Source organism: Myotis daubentonii, chromosome X (genome assembly GCF_963259705.1).
Source record: "Myotis daubentonii chromosome X, mMyoDau2.1, whole genome shotgun sequence".
Classification (NCBI taxonomy): Eukaryota; Metazoa; Chordata; class Mammalia; order Chiroptera; family Vespertilionidae; genus Myotis; species Myotis daubentonii.
Genome location: NC_081861.1, coordinates 34520295 through 34540625, shown reverse-complemented (window position 1 = coordinate 34540625; position 20331 = coordinate 34520295). Strand labels below are relative to the sequence as shown.

The following is a 20331-nucleotide window of genomic DNA, read 5'->3' as shown; positions in this document are numbered from 1 at the left end:
ACCCTCCCCGGCCTTCCCGCTGCAGCTCGACAATCTGTTTGAGGCAGCTCTGCCTCTGTATCTATTATTGTTCAAAAGTTTATAATGGTCTCTATTGTCCACGAATGAGTGAGATCATGTGGTATTTTTCCTTTATTGACTGGCTTATTTCACTTAGCATATATCCCAAGAAACCAGAAACACCAATCAGAAAGGATATATGCACCCCTATGTTCATAGCAGCACAATTCACCATAGCTAAGATCTGGAAACAGCCTAAGTGCCCATCAGTAGATGAATGGATTAGAAAACTGTGGTACATCTACACGATGGAATACTATGCTGCTGTAAAAAGGAAGGAACTCTTACCATTTGCAACGTCATGGATGGAACTGGAGAGCATTATGCTAAGGAGGATTTTTTAAAATACCACAACACTACAGGCAAAATCATGATACCTTTAAAACAATTGGACCTATTGGATCAGAAATAAAAACAAAAAATGTACTGAACTCCAGTTGGTAGATATTTTATAGCGGAATGCGATAGTTACTACCGAGTAGTTTATAAGAACTGTCTTTGCCATCATCCTCATCAACATATTTAGTTCAGAGTAAGAACAATTTGTTGTACCACTTATTTATGCATTCATTGGTTGATTATTGTAAGTGCCCTGACTGGGGATTAATCCACAACCTTGGCATATGGGAATGCTGCTCTAACCAATTGAGCTACCTAGTCAGGATGGGATGACTATAAGATTTCACAAAGCGATTCATTGTAATGAATGTTTAAAACAAAGAAGAAACATAGGGGCTGATATGAAACAAAAAGACATTATTCTAGATAAGGAAAAATGTTTCATATGGGGAGACTATTGGTAATATATCAGAAGAAACAAATGGTTTTGTTTTGAGAAGAGTATAAAAGCACATGGGTGTTAAAGAGGGTACTATTGACTACTGTAAATACTTTGCTTCACTTCAACTATGTCTTTCATACTGGATTTAATAATTAAAATCACACAGCCATATATGAAGAAAACCTTAATGTTTTCCTCTTACCCCAAGTATTCCCCCCCCCCCACAAGCCCCGCCATCCCAAGGTAACCAATGATAACAGTTTCTTGTATAAACTCTAGATTATGTCTCATGATTACATAACTTTATAGTGTATACATTTTCTTTGTTGTTTTTAAAATATATCATCAGACTATTAATATTTTTATGATACTTCCTTTTTTCACTCAAGATGTCTTGATTATAATTCTGGATAAATTCTTAGACATATAGCTAAATCCATAGAATGGATGTACTGTGTCTTTATAATATTTTACATTCTCTTGGAAGTAGATTTTTGGGACTGTATCTTTTGGGTGGAGATGCCAAAGGTTAATGTATAATTTGGCTGATATAATCTTGTCATTGGTAAAATAGGTTAATAGATGCTTAAGGTGATTTTTGGGATGTCACTGGCACTCTTGATGTGGCAGTGTAGAAATGCTTATATTTTATGCGGTTCCTTCAGTAATTGCCTGCAAGATAGAGGCTGCTATTTTTTATTTGAAATTAAAGTTCTAAAGATGATATTTTAATAGTATGAAGAGTTTCAATGATGTGAAAATGGAATGTCTTGAGTGAATCTTCAGTGTGGAGACTTTTCTTTCTTTGAAAGAGGGAAATACGAATAATGACATGATTTACTGAAAGAACATCTGAGATTCAACATAAAACTCAAATCCCCAAGAGCCTGTAGTTCATGAATTACAGGAATGTAACTTGGGAAACAGAAGGGAAGGCTTTGGAAAAGGGCTAATACAATGTGAATACTGTACAGTACATGATTGGTCCTTTATGTAATTATAAAGACTCCCACTAAATGCAACACTCTTGGAAATGAAAGCTGTGACAAAGAATGAAATTGACTACATGATTACGAATGATATGGCATTCTTATCTATGACTTCCAAATGAATAGCAACTGATTATACCTATGGCTTTCACTTTTAAGAATAGTAATATCACTTTGTAATATTTGAGTGAACTTCTATCCATATATTTTTTAAATGAAACTTGAATACTAAAAAAATAATGAATATCACCGAGTGGCTTTACAAATACAATAGAAAGCAAGAAAATTTGCCTTTAAATTCTTGATATATCATATACATTTTTTCATTAGTTCTAACATAATAAAAGTTTTCTAATGTACTGACAACTCAATTAGAAAACTCATCATGGAATCACAGTATTCAACATCCCCATAGCCAGCAATAAAACCCTAAGTATCATGTGATTATAAATATGCCACAAACTAATGGAACCACACAAAGATTATGAAAAGAATTCAAAGTTCATGGGAATCCTGAACTTTACTCTATAATAAAGAGGAAAACTTATTTCTAAAAAGCTAATTCTTGGTGACTTAAAGAGATCAAACAGGGAAAATTATGATGTCATGTATGCATTAACTCAACCAACCAATTAATGAATCAATGCTACCTGCTATGAAAGTAAAAAAAGTGTATTGCCTTTGACTTCAGAAGGTTAAAAATCAGTAGAAAAGAAAAAAATTGCATAAAAATGTACAATAACTATAATGCATTATGGAATGCAAGCACCACCAAGACAGAAGTAAAAATAAACTCTTCAGAGGAGAGTAATATTATTTCTAACTCTTGATGACAGGGCTCCCTGGGAAACAGACTCTGGGACAAAGATTAGCTGGTTGAAGTTTTTAGTTACTGGTATTTCTTTCAAAATGAACACTTGTTGGATGAGATGTAGGAAACAAAGATGATGGATGTTAAGTAAACTTAATGTGGCGATCATTTTGCAATATATACAATTATCAAATCATTATGTCATACACCTGAAACTAATATCATGTTATATGTCAATTATACCTCATTAAAAAAGGAAAAGGTTGGGCTGCAAAAGTTGTCCTCAGAACAAAAGCCTCAGCCAATCTCAAAGTGCTCTCTGAAACTAGGATGGTCTTTTATAATTGTTCTGAGTTTTGATGAGGGGGATTGGCACTTATCTCCCGATATACCAATCACTGGATGCAGAGACATAATCTTGTGTGACTAGAACTCTCTTTAGATGAAAGCAATTCCTAGATAGGAATGCCAGCCAGGAGTACTTCCAGCAGTAGTGGGAGGGGCATAAGGTTTGTGGGAGATAGTACAGTGTTCACTACAGAACTGAAGAGGTCAAAGTATTAAAACTCTAATAAAACTTATTTATTACTAATTGTTTTATCCATCCTAATTACTTTTACATAGTAAAGGAGAGATTAAATTACTTGTTCATGGTCACAGAGCAGGAGCTAAACTTGAAGCTAGAATTCACTTGGTTGTTCTTGCCATTATTTACTCAAATACACCCAAAGCTTTCCTTATGCAAACAAAGATTTAAAACAAGCAAAAGCAAACAAAACAAGAAAAACAAAAACAAAAATAAAAGCTGAGACATTCAACTCATTGAAAAAGGACAAGAAACCTGTATTTGAACTTAAGCAAAATAGTTGCTTTGTAAGTAAACCCCATGTAAATATAGCTGAAGTTTAAACAACATTTTTTATAAATATATGTATAACTGAGATACATTAGTAAAACAAAAAACTGAGAGTGGAAGAGTAGAAAGATATTGCATACAACAACCATTATTCCCAATCACAGACTTTTCAACTTTAGATTTCTTCTCCAGGAGAAGTACACTATTTCTGGCTCAAAGAGGATAAAGAGAACACCTAACAGTCAGAGAGAGAGAGAGAGAGAGAGAGAGGGAGAGAGAGAGAGAGAGAGAGAGAGAGAGAGAGAGAGAGAGAGAGAAAGAGAGAGAGAGAGAGAGAGAGAGAGAGACCAATAAACTCCTATTCATGTTATTTCTCTTAATTCTCTTGACCCAACCCCCAGCAGTCTCATGGTGGAGCCAACAGGAGTCAAAAAATCAAAAACAAATGAACAAACAAAACAAAACCTAAACAGACTCATAAAAACAAAGAACAAACTGATGGTTGGTTACTAGAGGAGAAGGGGTATGGAGAGATTGGTGGAAAAGGTGAAAGAATATATAATCAATAATGTGTGATAAATGCATGGTGACAGATAGTTACTAGATTTCGTATGGTGATCACATTGTAAAATATGTAAATGTTGAAACACTATGTTTTATACACAAAAGTAATTTGTATGCCAACTATCTGTACTAATAAAAGAGTAATATGCTAATTAGACCAGGAGACCTTCCAGACATCCTTCCGGACAAAGCCACAGTGGTGGGGCCGAGGCAGAGGTGGTTATGAGCAATCAGGATGGCAGGGGGGGGGGCCAGTTGGGGGCAACCATGCTGTCAGGGGGAGCTGTTGGGGGTGAGCAAGCTGGCAGGGGGGACAGTTAGAGGTGAGCAGGCCAGCAGGGGGGGCAGTTGAGGGTGAGCTGGCTGGCAGGAGGGGGCAGTTGGAGGTGAGCAGGCCAGCGGGGGGGGGGCGGTGGGCAGGTGGGGCGATCAGGCTGGCAGGGGGGGCAGTTGGTGGCAAGCTGGCTGCTGGGTGGGGTAGTTGGGAGCGAGCAGGCTGGCGGGGGCGGCAGTTGGGGATGAGCAGGCTGGCAAGCAGAGTGGTTAGGGGCCGTCAGGCAGGCAGTCAGGTGAATGGTTAGGAGCCAGTGGTCCTGTATTGTGAGAGGGACGTTCAACTGTGGGATCAGGTCTAAACTGGCAGTTGAACATCCCCTGAGAGGTCCCAGATTGGAGAGGGTGTAGGCTGGGCTGAGGGACACCCCTCCTATGCACAAATTTCATGCACCAGGCCATTCATATTTTAATAATAACAGCAAAAACAGAACTAAGAGGGGAGAACATATTCTCTTAAAATATTCAGTTTAATTTTATTTTTTCTTATTGTCCTCTGCTGCTTGGCTCTGGAAGTAGGTGCTATTTCAGAAGTGTGTGGCAGAGTAGAATCAATAAAACTCCAGATTTCTGAACACAAGGCCAAAATGGTGAGCCTCAGGAAATCATTAAGTCCCAAGAATAGTCTGTCTAGGTCATTTACTGTCCTATTTACCATTTCTATGGCTATCCCTTCATTTCTGATGTTCCAGAGTTTTATCTAAAATCAGTTCCTTTTGGTCTGAATATATTTTATTAGCAATTCATTTTTACTTTATTTTTAAAATATATTGTTATTGATTCCAGAAAGGGAGGGAGAGGGGGAGAGAGAGATAGAAACATCAATGATGAGAGAGAATCATTGATCAGCTGCCTCCTGCACACCCCACACTGGGGATTAAGCCTGCAATCTGGCCATGTGCTCTGACCAGGAATCAAACTGTGACCTCCTGGTTCATAGGTCTATGCTCAACCATTGAGTCATGCTGGCAGGGCTAGCAATTCTTATAGAGACAATCCTCTGATGATAAATTTTCTTAGTTTTTCTTCATCTGAGATTGTCTTTATTTCACCTTAACTCCTGAATAATAGAATTCAGGCTGATAGTTCTTTTCTTTCAACTCACATTGAAAAATATTATGCCCTCCCCTTTGACTTTCATGGTTTTTGATGAGAAATCCAGTTAGAATCATCATTCATTATAATTAGTCTGCTAAGCTGGATGGCTTAAACAACAGAAATATATTTTCTCACAATTCTGGGGGACTAGAAGTCTGAGATGAAGGTATTGGCAGGATTAGATTCTTCTGAGGCCGCTCATCTTGGCTTGTGGATGGCTTTTTTCTTCTCATGTCTTCACATGGTCTTCCCTCTGTGTTTGCATTCAAATTTTCTATTCTTATAAGGTCACCAGTCATATTGGATTAGGCGCAGCCGTGGGCAAACTACGGCCCGCGGGCCGGATCCGGCCCGTTTGAAATGAATAAAACTATTGAAAAAAAGACTGTACCCTTTTATGTAATGATGTTTACTTTTAATTTATATTAGTTCACACAAACACTCCATCCATGCTTTTGTTCCGGCCCTCCGGTCCAATTTAAGAACCCATTGTGGCCCTCGAGTCAAAAAGTTTGCCCACCCCTGGATTAGGCCCTAACCTAATTATCTCATTTTCACATAATTATCTTTTTAAAGACCATATCTCCAAATAGGGTCACATTCTTAGGTTACTAGGAGTTAGGACTTCCACATAGGATTTTTTTTGAAACACAGTTCAGCCCATTACATTTATTTACAGGTAATGTATCTTTTTTTGTATTCAAAATGTGTTTATTGGGATAGTTCCCCGCTCATCTTGGTTCGAGGTACTTTCAGGGCGGCTTCCTTCTGAAGGAGCATCCTCTGTTAGCCTTGCTTTTCCTCCTGTAGGCTGATAGAGGACAGTGGAGCAACCAACACACAAATCTTCCATTTGTGCAGGGCTAAAGATGGTGGTGATTTTATAGCATCCTGGGCATTTCACATCCATGAAATAGGCACTGGGGCTCCGCACCAGATGCTTCTTCTTGTGTTTCTTCTTCTGGAGAGGGATGGAGATCCTTAGTGTAGGCATCCTGTATTGGGGAGCTTGTCATCACTGGAAATACCAGATAATGCATATTATTCAACTTTTTCTTTCCTTGGTTTAAGTTTTTTAATTTCTTTTTAGTTTTCAGCAGTCTCTCTATGTTATGTTTGGAATAAATTTATTTTAATTTTTCCTTTTTAGAGTTTGCTTAGCTTCTTGAATCTACTGGATATGCTCCATGTGTGAGTTACCCAGTGATCAGTTTGGGATATGGATTGTGGTTCATTTTGGGTCTCAAGGTTTTTGGTATTCTGAAGAGGGTGTAATCCATACATGTGCAGCTCACGGATGAGATCAGGGTTTAGTGAAGAAGGTTTTTCTGGGGTCAACTTTTCCATGCTTCTCCATCTCTGTAATATTCTTAGCACTCTGTGCCTATACAACCAGTTTTTTTTGGTGCAGTACCAGCAAGCTCTCTCAAGCTCAGCTGCTTTCCTCAGTGTCCTCTTTATACAGAAGAAATTCAGGTCTCTTGCTTTGCCCAGGTAACTTTATTTTAAATTTTATTTTCTTGTTTAAAGTAATACAAATAGTAGTACATATGTCTCTTTTTTTTTCCGCATTGACCTTCCCCCGGCCTCCCCTACCCACTGGCACATGCCCTTACCCCCCCCCCCCCCCAGTGTCTTGTGTCCATTGGTTATGGTTATATGCATGCATATAAGTCCTTCGATTGATCTCTTACTCGCCCCCCCCCAACACTCTCAAGCCTTCCCGCTGTAATTTGACAGTCTGTTTAATGCTTCTCTGCCTCTGTATCTATCTTTTTGTTCATTAGGTTATAATTTTCTTTATTATCCATACATGAGTGAGATCATGTCGCATTTTTCTTTCACTGCCTGGCTTATTTCACTTAGCATAATGCTCTCTGGTTCCATCCATGCTGCTTCAAATGGTAAGAATTCTTTCTTTTTTATAGCAGCCTAGTATTCCATTGTGTAGATGTACCATAGTATTCTAATCCACTCATCTGCTGATGGGCATTTAGGCTGTTTCCAAATCTTAGCTATTGTAAATTGTGCTGCTATGAACATAGGGGTACATATATCCTTTCTGATTGGTGTTCCTGTTTTCTTGGGATATATTCCAAGAAGTGGTATTACTGGGTAAAATGGCAGTGCCATTTTTAAATTGTTGAGGAAACACCATACTGTTTTCCACAATGGCTGCACCAGTCTGCATTTACACCAGCAGTGAAGTGGGGTTCCTTTTTCTCTGCATCCTCTCCAGCACTTGTTGTTTGTTGATGTGTTGATGATAGCCATTCTGACAGGTGTGAGGTGGTACCTCATTGTTGTTTTGATTTGCATCTCTCAGATGATTAGTGCCTTTGAGCATGTTTTCATATGCCTCTTGACTTTCTGAATGTCCTCTTTCTAAAAGTGTCGATTTAGGCCCTTTGCCCATTTTTTGATTGGGTTGTTTATCTTCCTTTGTTAAGTTGTATGAGTTCCCTGTAAATGTTTGAGATTAAACCCTTATCGGAGATTACATTGGCAAATATGTTCTCCCATGCAGTGGGCTTTCTTGTTATTTTGTGGATGGTTTCTTTGCTGTTCAGAAGCTTTTTATTTTGATGCAGTCGCAGTTGTTTATTTTCTCCTTAGTCTCTCTTGCCCTAGGATCTGTGTCTGTAAAGATATTAAGACATATTTCTGCAATTTTGCTGCCTATGCAGTCTTGTAGGGTTTTTATGGTTTCCCATCTTACATTCAAGTCCTTGAGCCATTTGAGTTTATTTTGTGTATGGTGTAATTTGGTGGTATAGTTTCATTTTTTTGCATGTATCTGACCAAATTTCCCAGCACCATTTATTAAAGAGGCTGTTTTGACTCCATTGTATGCTCTTGCCTCCTTTGTCAAATATTAATAGAGTATAATGGCTTGGGTCAATTTCTGGATCCTCTATTCTGTTCCATTGGTTTATATGTCTGTTCTTGTGCCAGTACCAGGCAGTTTTGAGAACCATGTGTTGGTAATATAATTTGATGTCTGGTATTGTGATCCCTCCAACTTTGTTCTTTCTCAGGACAGCTGTGGCTATTCGGGGTCTTTTTTAATTCCAGATGAATTTTTGGAGAGTTTGTTCTAGATCTTTGAAATATGCTGTTGGTATTTTAATAGATATTGCATCATATGTATAGATTGCTTTAGGTAGTATGGATATTTTAATGATGTTGATTCTACCAATCCATGAACATGGTTTGTTCTTCCATTTGTTTATGTCTTCCTCTATCTCTTTTTTTCAATGTCCTGTAGTTTTCCAAGTACAGGTCTTTTACATCCTTGGTTAAGTTTATTCCTAGCTATCTCAATTTTTTTGATGCATTGGTAAATGGGATTTTTTTTCATTTTTCTTTCTTGAGTTCATTATTGATATATAAAAAAGCCATAGATTTCTGGGTGTTAATTTTGTATCCTGCTACATTGTCAAATTCATTTATTAGGTCTAGTAGTTTTCTGATGGAGTCTTTGGGATTTTCTATGTATAGTATCATGTCATCTGAAATAAGGATAGTTTTATTTCTTCTTTTCCAATTTGTATGCCTTTTATTTATTCTTCTTGTCTGATTGCTATGGCTAGTACTTCTAGTACTATGTCAAACAGGAGAGGTGCAATTGGGTATCTTTGTCTTGTTCCTGTTCTTAGGGGAAATGGTTTTAGTTTTTGCCCATTGTGTTTGATGTTGGCTGTAGGTTTGTCATATAAGGCTTTTATTATGTTGAGGTATGATCCCTCTATTCCCACTTTGCTGAGAGATTTTATCAAGAAAGGGTGTTGGATTTTGTCAAATGCTTTTTCTGCATCAGTTGATATGATTATGTGATTTTTGTCTTTCAGTTTGTTTATGTGATGTATCACATTTATTGATTTGCAGATATTGTACCATCCTTGCATCCCTGGAATAAATCCCACTTGGTCATGGCGTATGATCTTTCTAAGGTATTGCTGAATCTGATTTGCTAGAATTTTGTTGAGGATTTTAGCATCTATGTTCATCAAGGATATTGGCCTGTAGTTCTCTTTTTTTGTGGTGTCTTTATCTGGTTTTGGAATTAGGCTAATGCTGGCTTCATAGAAAGAGCTTGGAAGTGTGCCTTCCTCTTGAATTTTTTGGAATAGTCTGAGTAGGATAGGTTTTAGTCCTTTGAATGCTTGGTAGAACTCCTCTGTAAAGCCCTCCGGACCAGGGCTAAAGTTTGCTGTAAGATTTTTGATCACTGTTTCAATTTCTTCAGTAGTTATTGGTCTATTCAGGTTTTTTGATTCTTCTTGGTTGAGTTTTGGGAGCTTGTATTTTTCTAAGAATATGTCCCTTTCGTCTTGGTTGTTCTCTTTGTTAGAATAGAGTTGTTCATAGTATTTTTTTTCATAATCATTTGTATTTCTGTGGGATCAGTTGTTATTTCACCTCTTTCATTTCTGATTTTGTTTATTTGTGTCCTCTCTCTTTGTTTCTTATTGAGCCTGGCTAGAGGTTTATCGATCTTGTTTATCCTTTCAAATAACCAGCTCTTGGTTTTGTTGAACTTTTGTATTTTTTTTCTCTATTTTATTTATCTCTGTGCTGATCTTTATTATTTCCTTCCTTCTGCTTACGCTGGGATTTTCTTGTTGTTCTCTTTCTAACTCTTTGAGTTGTACAGTTAGGTAATTTAATACCATTGTTTCTTGTTTTTTGCAGTAGGCTTGTAGAGCTATGAACTTCCCTCTCAAGGCTGCTTTCACTGTGTCCCATAGATTTTCAATTGTTATGTTTTTATTGTCATTTGTTGCCATGATGCTTTTTATTTCTTCTTTGATCTCTTTGGTAACCCAGTCATTGTTTAATAGCATGCTATTTCGCCTCCAGTTGTTTGATTTTTTAAATTGTTTTTATTGTAGTTGATTTCTTGTTTTATGCCATTGTGATCTGAGAAGATGCTTGATATGATTTCTATCTTCTTGAATTTGAAGAGACTTTGCCTGTGACCCAATATATGGTCTGTCTTTGAAAATGAGCCATGTGCACTTGAGAAGAATGTATATTCTGTGGCTTTGGGGTGAAATGTTCTGAAGATGTCAATTAATTCCATATGATCTAGTGAGTCATTTAGGATTGCTGTTTCTTTGCTGAGTTTTTGTTTAGAGGATTTGTCCAATGGTGATAGTGGGATATTAAAGTCCCCTACTATTATTGTATTGCTGTCAATCTCTCCCTTGATAGCCTTCAGAAGTTTTTTTTATGTATTTAGGTGCTCCTGTATTGGCTACATATATGTTTACCACAGTTATTTCTTCTTGTTGGATTGCTCCCTTTAGTATTATGAAGTGGCCTTCCTTATCTCTTCTTCTGTCCTTCACTCTGAGATCTAATTTGTCAGATATAAATATTGGAACCCCAGCTTTTTTTTAATTTCCATTTGCCTGAAAAACCTTTTTCCATCCCTTCACCATCAGTCTGTGTGAGTCCTTTTTTCTGAGGTGGATTTCCTTTAGATAGCAGATATGTGGGTCATGTTTTCTTATCCACTCAGCTATTGTATGTCTTTTGATTGCGGCATTTAATACATGTACATTTAAAGTTATTATAGATAGGTACTTGTTTGTTGCCATTTTTACTCTTTACACCTGTGTTCCTTCTTCTTCCTATTTCTTCTTTTTACAGTAGACCCTTTAGCATTTCTTTCATTGCTGGTTTGGTGCTAATAAACTGCCTTAGTCCTTCTTTTGTCTGTGAAGCTCCTGATTTCACCCTCAATTTTGATTGATAGCCTTACAGTATTCTTGGATTCAGACCCTTTCTTTGCATGACTTTGTATATTTCATTCCATTCCCTTCTGGGAAATCAGTTTCTGTTGAGAAATCAATCGCCAGTCTGATGGGGAATCCTTTGTAGGTAACTTTCTGTCTCTCTCTGGCCACTTTTAAGATTCTTATTTTGTCCTTGGTGTTTGCCAATTTAATTATAATGTGCCTTGGCATTGGTCTTTTGAGGTTCATTTTGTTTTGGACTCTGTGAGCTTCTTGGATTTGTGTGAGTTATTTCTTCCCTATATCAGGGAAGTTTTCTGTCATTATTTCTTCAAACAGGTTTTTTATTCCTTGCTCAGTCTCCTCTCCTTCTGTCACCCCTATTATGTGGATGTTGTTTCGTTTCATGTTGTCCCAAAATTCCCTTAGGCTCTCCTCCTGTTTTTTCATTTTTTTTCTAGATGCTGCTCTGCTTGGGTATTTTTTCCTATCTTGTCTTCTAGGTCACTGATGCAGTCCTCTGCTTCTTCTAGTCTACTGCTGATGCTTTCTATTGAGTTCTTCATAGCATCAATGTCATTTTCATTTCTTCGTGGTTCTTCCTTGTTTCCTGTTGGTTTTTGCACATATTGTTAAATTTGTCTTCCATTCTTTTCAGCAACCTTATGATCATGTTTCTGAATTCTTTCTCTGACTAATTGCTTGCCTCCATTTCATTTACTTCCTTTTCTGGTGATGCCTCCTTTCTTTGTCTCCCTATGATCTCTCTTCTCTGGGTGTCTGGTTTTGTAGCTCTCTCTCTCCTTTTCCTAGGCGAAATCTGACCTTTCTGTGAGACAGTGCAGAGCTCATCTGAGTCCATGTATTCGTGCTGCTAGAGATCTGGTATTCCTGGGTTCGCACCTGTTCCCTGGGTGTTGTTGTAGATTCCCGGGATATATAGATTTGCGATAACAGCCACTCTCACCTTCAAGATGGCGTGGCCTCCCTGCCCAGGTAACTTTTATCTTGCTCTGTTAGGCACAGTGCAGATCAGTAAGTCTGCTGCCTAAGTAGACATCCAACTGGGCAATTAGTTCCTACTTTCTGGTTCTTTTAGGCAGCTCTAACGGGCCACCATTAATTACCTTGGTTTAGGATTTGGTAGGATAACTCTACCCTTCTCCCAAGATAGGACCAATAAAAGACATTAAAGTCTATTTCTAAATTGAGGAGTCATAACGTTGCTTTTTTCAGCCATTTAAAAATAAACTCAGAAAGGCAGATGGGCTAGAGCAGCCGTGGGCAAACTACGGCCCGTGGGCCGGATCCGGCCCGTTTGAAATGAATAAAACTATTGAAAAAAAAGACCGTACCCTTTTATGTAATGATGTTTACTTTGAATTCATATTAGTTCACACAAACACTCCATCCATGCTTTTGTTCCGGCCCTCCGGTCCAGTTTAAGAACCCATTGTGGCCGTCGAGTCAAAAAGTTTGCCCACCCCTGGGCTAGAGTGATGGTTGACAGTAGCAGTCAGCTTCACGATCTCAGGGTGACAACTTCAACTCATCCCCCTTTTAAACAAGCATGCATGAGTTTTTCAGTAATAGTGTTAAAAAATTGAATAGCCACTTCAGAAAATAATTTGGAATTGTACATCACAATCTCTATTAAAATCTATCCAATATATATTTAAAATATAATTATAAAAATCCATAAAATACAAGAAGGAAATGATTAGGGATGAAGATGGCCTTTCTAAAATATAAAGCACGTGGAAGAAAATTTCATCATAACAGTGTATGTTCCTTGAGGAAAATACAAGCAAAGAGAAAAATATGTAATTAAAAATTTGTATTTCCATTATACAAAGATAATGGACTGTTTTGGAGTATATCTTTCCATATTTCCCTTCCCTTCCTTCCCTCTCCCTCTCTCTGTCTCTCTCTTCATCGGATTGTAAATATGCTCTTGTTCTCAGCAATATATTACAAGCTACTCCTTTAGGACCCCCAGTACATTCATCTTTATATTTACATATTACTCGATTGCATATGTGTACTACATTTTGTACAAGTTGGTAGGTAATTAGGTTGTTTCTTAGGTTGTTAGGTAAAATTGCTGGCTCAGAGGAAACATTTTAAAAAATTTTCTTTTCCTTTTTACTTGGTACCAAGTCGACCTTCAAAGTATTTAAATTTTACATACCTAATTATGCATGAAAGTTACTATTTCTTCATCATTGCAAACAATTAATATTACTATTTATTTACATTTTTGTCAATATTATAGGCAAATGTGACACCTTGGTTTAATTTTATTTTCTTTAATTTCTAATGATGTTGAATATTTAAAGTCTCATCATTTTATATCTAAATTTTTGATCCACTTGAAGTTTATTTTGGTATAGACTGTGACATAATCTAGTTTCTTCTAGATGGCTAGCCAGTTTTGTTCCAATACTATTTACTGAATAATCTTTCCTTTTGTATTTAATTTTGTTTCTGGACTTCTTATTCTATTCAATTGTGCTAGATGCCCAGGCTGATTATAGTACCAATTTGTTTAGTTACACTAACTTCATAAGACAATTTACAACTCTTTTATGAATATTTATTCTAAAAATTCCCACATTATTCTTTTCTTTTTTTCCACATTATTCATTTCAATTTTATTATAGAAAATCTTTATAGTTGTTTTTCAACTTCTAAAAATTTAAAGAACTATTGAGATTTTGATTTCCATTTCTTTAACAGGATACATTAATTTGTGGAAAGTTGTCAACTTTTATGTATCAGACTTTATATTTATGAATATGCTATAATTCACCATTAATTAAAATATCATTTTACATTTTTATATTTAGTTTTGCTGTTCAAATATGTATCTTGCAGTAAACTTATAAAAATAATTCTATAAACATTTTTACAAGTGAAAACAAGAAGTATGCTTTAATACTCAGATGCACCAAAATATTAATACTAGCTATTTCTATATGGTGGGGGGCATTATATGGTATTATTAAATCCCATAGACTTTTAAAAGGTTTTATTAATTCACCATATAAATTCATCCATTTAGAGTATACAATCCAATGATTCTTAAAATGTTCATAGGGTTGTGCATCATTGTCATCATTATCTAATTTTAGAACATTTTCATAATACCGCAAAGAAACTGCATACTTGATAGCTTTCACTCACTATTTGCCCCCAACTCCCATAGCCTTAGGCAATTGTTAATCTACATTCTGTGTCTACAGATTTGCCTATTCTGGACACTTCATATGAAAGGAACTAGAGGCCCGGTGCACGAAATTCGTGTACTGGGGGTGGGGGAAATCCCTCAGCCCAGCCTGTGCCCTCTCACAGTCTGGGACCCCTTGCTCCTTACCGCCCGCCTGCTTACTGCTCCCTACCACTTGGCTCGCTGCTCCTCAGTGCTGCCACGGTGGTTCCTGCCATCTCCGCTGCACTCACCAGCCATGAGCCCGGCTTCTGGATGAACAGCACTCCCCCTGAGGGAACTCATTGTACCTCCAGGCCCTGGTTGGTGTGGATCAGTAGTTAGAGTGTCCTCCCATGCACCAAAGGGTCATGAGTTCGATTCCAGGTGAGGGCACATACACAGGTTGTGGGTTGCTTGGGCAACTGATCAATGTTTCTCTTTCTCTTTCCCTCTCCCTTCCTCTCTCTCTAGAATCAATGAAAAGAACATATCCCTAGAGGAGGACTTAAAAAGAAAAAAAAAATGCTGGTTTGGTTCAGTGGATAGTGCTTCTGCAGGCGGACTGAAGGGTACCAGGTTGGATTCCAATCGAAGGCATATACCTGGGTTGCCGGCTTAATCCAGGGCCATGGTTGGGGATTCAGCAAGAGACAACCATTTGTTGTCTCTCATATTAGTTTCTGTCTTTCTCCCTCCCTTCCACTCTCTGTAAAAAAAAAAAAAAAAATGAACAACAAAAAAAATCAATGCAAAAATGTCCTCAGGTGAGGATTAACCAAAACAAACAAACAAACAAACAAACAAACAAACAAACACCCATTCCCAGGGTGATTATTGAAGGAGCATGTGAAGTATTTGTTGAATGAACGGGAAGGGATGAGACTTTGCTTTCTAACTGTTTTAGCAACTCTGCAAGCCAGAGGATTTATTTTTATTTTTTTAAAATATATTTTATTGATTTTTACAGAGGGGAAGGTAGAGGGATAGAGAGTGAGAAACATCCATGAGAGAGAAACATCGACCAGCTGCCTCCTGCACACCCCCTACTGGTGATGTGCCCACAACAAAGGTATATGCCCTTGACCAGAATTGAACCCGGGACCCCTCAGTCCACAGGCCAATGCTCTATCCACTGAGCCAAACTGGTTAGGGCCAGAGGGCTTATTTTTTATTTTCATTTTTATTGATTGATTATTTTAGAGAGAGGAAGGGAGCGAGAGAAACATCAGTGTTGTTCCACTTACTATGTTCTCTTTGGTTGCTTCTTGTCTGTGCCCTGACCAGGGATCCAACCTGCAACTTTGCTGTATCAGGAGGAGGTTCTAACCCACTTCTCACGGTGCTGCCTGTCAGGGCCCCTCAACTAAATCCCTCTGGTGTGCCCTGGCCCCTACTGTGGGTCGGAGCTCCTCTGCCACAGCAAAGGTTTGGGTTCCATTCTGTCAGGTTTTGGGTTTGATTCCTGGTCCAGGCTGACTGCTGCTCAGCAAGTGACCGAGGACCATTTAAGTCCATGTGCTCTAGTCATTCGGCGGGGACCCAGGGTTCCATGGCTGACTTGGCCCACTCTGATCCCTGCTACCCCAGTCCTCCATCCAGGGCGACTTCAACTATAAAAGCTGCGTGGCCTCCAGGTAGGTCGCCCTCTCCATGGCTCACCAGGCTTGGTTTCTGCGCAGTTGCCCTGGGAGGTGGATTTCCGGGTTCCCAGGGAGAGCTGGTTGGGGGCTGAGTGCTGGCTGACCTCTGCGGTCGCCCCACCAGCCCTGATCTCCCCTGCCTGTGGCCCCGCCCCTCACTTCCTGATCTCAGATCAGGGGACCACAGGCACCTCAGCACCCGGTGCCCTGGGTGCCGCCATGCTTATGGCCCCGCCCCTCCCTTCAGGATAGCATATCAGAGGGCTGCAGGTAGGCTGCACCCTGGGCCTGCACCCTGTGCCCAGGATGCTGCCATGCCTGCTGCCCCACCCCTCCCTTCTCGATTGCAGATCGGGGGCTGCAGGCACGGCTGCACTGGATGCCCTGGGTGCCACTGTGCCTGTGGCCCCGCCCCTCCCTTCCTGATTGCAGATCAGATGGCCACAGGCAGGCTGCACCCTGGGCCTGCACCCGGTGCCCAGGATGCTGCCATGCCTGCTGCCCCACCCCTCCCTTCTCGATTGCAGATCAGGGGCTGCAGGCACGGCTGCACTGGATGCCCTGGGTGCTGCTGTGCCTGTGGCCCCGCCCCTCCCTTCCTGATTGCAGATCAGATGGCCACAGGCAGGCTGCACCCTGGGCCTGCACCCGGTGCCCAGGATGCTGCCGTGCCTGCTGCCCAGCCACCCCCCCCCTTCGTGATCGCATATCCGGGGCCACAGGCACGGCTGCACCTGGTCCCCCGGGTGCAGCTGTGCCTGTGGCCCACCTCTCCCTTGAAGATAACAGATTAGGGGACTGCAGGCACAGGGGCACCCGGTGCGGGGGTGCCGCTGTGCCTGGGGCCCCGCCCCTTTTTTCACCATCGCAGATCAGGGGGGACGCAGGCCAGTCGCACCCCTGGCCCTGGTGGTCCTACACCCCGGCTCTCTCTTCCTCCCATCGCTGTGGCGATCACCGGCACCCCTGCCAGGGGTGTCGCCTGGCTTGCTGGGCTTTCTGATGGTGATCACTGGCTGGGGGGTGGGATCATGCCTGCGGGGCAGCAGGCATGGCAGCACCCGCAGGGCTGCCTTTGCCCGCCCCCCCAGCTCTTGCCTGTCACCATTCTTCCGTCTTTCCCCTTTTGCCTCCCATCATTGTGCCTATGTATGCAAATTATCCGCCATCTTTGTTGGCGGTTAACCGCCATCTTGGCTGGCAGTTAATTTGCATATCGCCCTGATTAGCCAATGGGAAGGGTAGCGGTTGTATGCTAATTACCATGTTTCTCTTTTATTAGATAGGATAATATAATATGTGTTTTTTTATGGCTGGGTTCTTTTACTTAGCATATGTCTTCAAGGTTCATTTCTATTGTAGCATGTATCATCACTTCATTACTTTTCATGGCTGAATAATAATACATTGTGCTCAGTGGTTATAATGTTGGCCCACAGACTGAAGGGTCGCAGGTTTGATTCGGGTCTATGTACCTCTGTTGCAGGCTTGATCCCTGTGTGGGAGGCAACTAATCAATGTGTCTCTCTCACATCAAGTTTCTCTCTCTGTATCTCTCCCCCTCCCTTCCACTCTCTCCAAAAATCAATGGGAAAAATATCCTCAGGTGAGGAATAACAAAGATAATAATGCATTGTATGGCTATACCACCTATTATTTATCATTGGTTGATAGACATTTGGGAGTTTTTACTTTATGGCTAGTATGAATAATGTTCAGTGAACATTCATAACAAGCTTTTGTTGATTTTTGGTTTCAGTTCTCTTGGATATATACTTAGTAGTTAAATTGCTAGTTCATATGGTAACTCTATGCTTAACTATTTGAGAAACTGCCATACTATTTTTCAAAATGATTTCACCATTTTAAATTATCACCAGCAGTGTATGAGTGCTCTGATTTCTTCACATCCTCATCAGCACTTCTTATCATCTGTTGTTTTTCTAAAGCCATCATAGTGGGTGTGAAGTGACATTCCACTGTGGTGTCTTTTAGTCGTTGTTGTTGTTTTTTTTTTACTTTAAAAGAATATTTTAAATTTATTTTTTAAACTTAAGTATAGTTGGTATTCAAAGATATGATTACATTAGTTTCAGGTGAACAGTATAGTGATTCAACATGTTTATATTTTACAGTGTGATCACCCCACTAATTCTAGTAATCATCTGTCACCACACAACCTTATCACAATATTATTGACTGTACTCTTCCCCTTTTCACTAATTCCCCACCTCCTCCCTTCTGGTAAACATTTTTTTTTTTTGGTATCTGTTTCTATGAGTCTATTTTTTTTTTGTTTTCTTTTTAGTTATATCTTTATTTAATACTCTATAATACTCACATACTTCTTTTTACGACATGAGTGCCCTAGAAACTGGAAATAAATGCTGACCTCTCATTACAGTGTCTTGAATCACTTCTGGATACTCACACACTGAGCAATCTTAAAATAGACATGTTGATAGCCATAGATATATAATTGTAAGTGAGAGAAAATGACATTACAAATTCCAAAGATGTTTTCTGACTTTTTAAAGATGAAGTTGAGAGTTCTTTTTTAAAAATATTTTATTTTTTAATTATTGTTAACATAACATATATTAGTTTTGGGTGTACAACACGATTATACATTTATATAATTTATGAAATGATCACCCTAATTAATCTAGTACCCACCTGACACCATTCATAGTTATTACAATACTAGAGGCCTGGTGCACAATATTTGTGCACTGGGCCGGGGGGGCGGGAATCCCTCAGCCCAGCCTATGCCCTCTCACAGTCCTGGACCCTTTGGGGGATGTTCACTTACCATGGAGGTGGGTGAGGCTCCCGCCACTGCTGCTGCACTCTCCAGCTGTGAGTCCAGCTTCTGGCTGAGTGGCACTCCCCTTGTGGGAGTGCACTGACCACCAGGGGGCAGCTCCTGTATTGAGTGTCTGCCCCCTGGTGGTCAGTGTGCATCATAGCTACCAGTGGTTCTGCTGTTCAGTCAGTTTGCATATTAGGATTTTATTATATAAGACTAGAGGCCTGGTGCACACATTCATGCACTGGTGGGGTTCCTCGGCCTGCCCTGCAGCTCTCCATCATCCTCCGAAGGGTCCCGGATTGCAAGAGGGTGCAGGCCAGGCCGAGGGACCCTACCAGTGCACAGTCAGGGCCGGGGAGGGGCTGCGGGAGGGCTCCAGGGCATGTCTGGCCTGTCTCGCCCAGTGCCGATTGGCCAGACCCCAGTAGCAACATAACCTACTGGTCGGAGCATCTTCCCCCTGGTGGTCAGTGCACATCATAGTTACTGGTTGAATGGTTACTTCCTTGTCTGAAAAGCTCTTTATCTGTCCTTTGATTCTAAATGATAGCTTTGTTGGGTAAAGTAATCTTGCTTGTAGTTCCTTGTTTTTCATCACTTTGAATATTTTGTGTCAATCCTTCTGGCCTGCAAAGTTTCTGTTGTGAGCTCCCTTATAAGTTATTAACTGCTTTTCTCTTGCTTTTTTTGGTCTTTAACTTTTGTTTGGCATTTTAATTATGACATGTCTTGGTGTGGGCCTCTTCAGGTTTATCTTGTTTGGGACTCTGTGTGCTTATTGGACTTGTATGTCTATTTCTTTCACCAGATTAGGGAAGTTTTCTGACATTACTTTTCAAGTTTTTTCAATTCCTTGCTCTCTTCTCCTTCTGGCACCCCATGATGCAAATGTTGATATGCTTAAAGCTGTTCCAGAGACTCCTTACACGCTCCTTATTATAATGCTGTTCTGATTGGGTGTTTCATTCTTCCTAATCATTCAAATAGCTGATTTGATCCTCTGCTTCATGTACTCTACTACTGATTCCTTGTAATTTATTCTTCATTTCAGTTAGTATGTTCTTCATTTCTAACGGGTTCTTTTTTATGTTTTCTAGTATCTTCACTTTTATGTTTACTATCTCTTTGTTGAAATTCTAAATAAGTTCATCTACTCTTTCCCCACATTCCTTGATCATCCTTATAACCAATGTTTTGAAATCTGCATGTGATAGATTGCTTCTCTCCATTTTGTTTAGTTCTTTTTCAGGAGTTTAGTCTGTTCTTTCATTTGGGGCACATATCTTTGTCTCCTCACTTGGGCTGCCTCCCTGTCTTTGTTTCTATGTATTAGGTAGAGCTTGGTCTTGGAAGAGTGGCCTTATATAGTAGGTATCTTGTTGGGTCCATTGGCCCATCCTGCTCAATCACCCCTAGCTGGGCACTCCAGTTG

General features: G+C 39.8%; 1 pseudogene; it reads right to left on the bottom strand.

Moving 5' to 3' along the window:
* Positions 1-6244: 6244 nt before the first annotated feature.
* LOC132224550 (small ribosomal subunit protein eS27-like) lies at positions 6245-6402 on the bottom strand (annotated as a pseudogene).
* Between the last annotated feature and the right edge of the window lie 13929 nt (positions 6403-20331).